The following is a 3129-nucleotide window of genomic DNA, read 5'->3' as shown; positions in this document are numbered from 1 at the left end:
CCTAGAATAATGGAATCATAGAACCCTACAGCCATAGAACCCTAGAACCGTAGAACCATAGAACTGTAGAACTCTAGAACCCTAGAACCCTAAAACTGTAGAATCCTGGAATCCTAGAACCCTGGAATCCTGGAATCCTGGAATCCTGGAATCCTGGAATCCTAGAAATTTAGAACCCCAGAACCCTAAAATCCTAGAATCCTAGAATCGTAGAACCCTGGAACCCCAAAACACTAGAACCCTAGAATCCTAGAATCATGGAATCCTGGAATCCTAGAAACTTAGAACCCAGAACCCTAGAATCGTAGAACCCTAGCATCCTAACCCTAGAACCATACAACCCAGCTCGTTTCCAACCCTGTGATTCTGTGATTCTGTGAATATTTCATCGAATCGATGGGATTTGTGGCATCATTTCTAAATTTTTTCCCCCCCCCCCCAAAAAAAATAGGGTGAATACGTCGGATTCCGGGGTGAATTCCGAACGCTGCCCTCGCCTTTGGAGCACATCAACCTCCACGTCCGCGGGGGTTTCATCCTCCCCCAGCAGAGCCCCGCCAACAACACGGCCTACAGGTAGCACCAGGAATTGACCGATTCCCTTCAAATTCCACTCAAATTTCGGACCTTTTTTGGTCACTGTTTGACCCAGCAGTGATTATCTCACATTGCAGGTGAATCAGGCTGGGAATTCATTTTCTTTTGCCTTCCAATTTTCATGAAAACGGTCACGTTTCCATGTTGGAAACAACAGAATCTGTGGGATTTTCAGAATGCTGATCTGAATTTTGGGGCAGTTTCCTCTCTTTTTGTCGTCCTCCTTCTGTTCCGCTCTCAATTAAACTGATTAAATTGCATTACAAGCAATTAGAATGAGATTTTCATTAACATCGATGCTTTTTCACCTTGCAAACACCTCCAATTTTGCAGGAATTTCAGGCAATCGAGCTGAATTTTAGGGCAGTTTCCTCCCTTTTTGTCGTCTTCCTTCTGTTCCACTCTCAATTAAATTTGTTAAATTGCATTACAAGCAATTAGAATGAGATTTTGATTAATTTTGATGTGTTCCCCCATTGCAAACACCAAAATCTGTGGGATTTTCAGAATGCTGATCTGAATTTTGGGGCAGTTTCCTCTCTTTTTGTCGTCCTCCTTCTGTTCCGCTCTCAATTAAACTGATTAAATTGCATTACAAGCAATTAGAATGAGATTTTGATTTACATCGATGCATTTTCCCATTGCAAACACCTCCAATTTTGCAGGAATTTCAGGCAATCGAGCTGAATTTTAGGGCAGTTTCCTCCCTTTTTGTCGTCCTCATTCTGTTCCGCTCTTAGTTAAATTTATTCAATTGCATTACAAGCAATTAGAATGAAATTTTGATTAATTTTGATGTGTTCCCCCATTGCAAACACCAAAATTTGTGGGCTTTTCAGAATGCTGATCTGAATTTTGGGGCAGTTTCCTCCCTTTTTGTCGTCCTCCTTCTTGTTTTCCCCCATCCACCCCCCTCTCAATCAGATTCCAGCACCCCAAGTGCCATGAGAACGAACTCACAGGGGGTTGCGTGCGACGTCCGTCGTTGGGGCGCGATTAATTAGCATTAAAAATCAGATTTAATTTTTGGGGAATGCAAAAGTGGGATTTGGGGGGGTTGGGGGGGAAGCAATTCCCTTATTTTTCTTCTTCTTGGCAGCCGAAAGAATCCATTGGCTCTTCTGGTGGCTCTGAATGACAGCCAAGAGGCGGAGGGGCAGCTCTACTGGGATGACGGCGTGAGAATCGGTGCGGATTTAGGGGGAATTCCCCCAAATTTGGGGCAGCCACCCTGAGAAAAAAGAAGAGTTTTGTTATTGCGGCTCTGGGATTTGCCAGCCAAAAGTAGAAATGATGGCAGGAATGATTGGGATGATGGCGATGATGATGGCGATGATGATGGTGATGATGATGGTGATGATGGTGGTGATGATGATGGTGATGATGGTGATGATGATGGCGATGGTGGCGATGATGGTGGTGATGATGGTGGTGATGATGGCGATGATGGTGGCGATGATGGTGGCGATGATGGTGGTGATGATGGCGATGATGGTGGTGATGATGGTGGTGATGATGGCGATGATGGTGGCGATGATGGTGGTGATGATGGCAATGATGGTGGTGATGATGGTGATGATGATGGTGATGATGGTGGCGATGATGGTGGTGATGATGGTGGTGATGATGGTGATGATGATGGTGGTGATGATGGCGATGATGATGGTGATGATGATGGCGATGATGATGGTGATGATGATGGTGGCGACGATGGCGATGATGATGGTGATGATGATGGTGGTGATGATGGCGATGATGGTGGTGATGATGATGGCGATGATGGTGGTGATGATGATGGCGATGATGGTGATGATGATGATGGTGATGATGATGATGATGATGGTGATGATGATGGCGATGATGGTGGTGATGATGGTGTTGATGATGGTGTTGATGATGGTGATGATGATGATGGTGATGATGATGATGGTGATGATGATGATGATGATGGTGATGATGATGGCGATGATGGTGGTGATGATGGTGGTGATGATGGTGTTGATGATGATGGTGGTGATGATGGCGATGATGGTGATGATGATGATGGTGATGATGATGGTGATGATGATGTTTTGGGATTTGGTGAAACGTGTGGAATTTTTTGAGAGGTGAAAGGGGAAAAAGATCTGAATTGATCTGAGGTTAAATGGGCCAAAATGGGGTAAGAATGGGCCGAAGTGGGGTAAAAAATGGGGTAAAAATGGGCCAAAATGGGGTAAAAAATAGCCAAAATAGGGTAAAAATGGGTCAAAGTGGGGTAAAAATGGCCAAAATAGGGTAAAAAATGGGCCGAGGTGGGGTAAAAAAATGAGCCAAAATGGGTTAAAAATGGCCAAAGTGGGGTAAAAATGGGCCAAAATAGGGTGAAAAATGGGCCGAGGTGGGGTAAAAATGGCCAAAGTGGGGTAAAAAAATCGGCCAAAATGGGGTAAAAATGGCCAAAATAGGGTAAAAAATGGGCCGAGGTGGGGTAAAAAAATGGGCCAAAATGGGCAAAAAAATGGCCAAAGTGGGGTAAAAATGGGCCAAAAT

The 3129-nt window shown here is 44.4% G+C and overlaps 1 long non-coding RNA gene across 1 annotated transcript in view; it reads left to right on the top strand.

Annotated features, from left to right (window-relative positions):
• Positions 1–3129, top strand: part of LOC122192722 — a 4640-nt gene that overhangs the window by 213 nt on the left and 1298 nt on the right. The window contains exons 2-3 of the long non-coding RNA XR_006182676.1: positions 452–576; positions 1697–1785. This is a non-coding gene — a long non-coding RNA (uncharacterized LOC122192722). The remainder of the gene's footprint in view (positions 1–451; positions 577–1696; positions 1786–3129) is intronic.

This window comes from Lagopus leucura, unplaced genomic scaffold (genome assembly GCF_019238085.1).
Source record: "Lagopus leucura isolate 7727_CA_CO unplaced genomic scaffold, USGS_WTPT01 33111-0_obj-0_obj, whole genome shotgun sequence".
Classification (NCBI taxonomy): Eukaryota; Metazoa; Chordata; class Aves; order Galliformes; family Phasianidae; genus Lagopus; species Lagopus leucura.
Note: the sequence above shows the minus strand (reverse complement) of the source record. Positions and strands in the feature narration are given on the sequence as shown.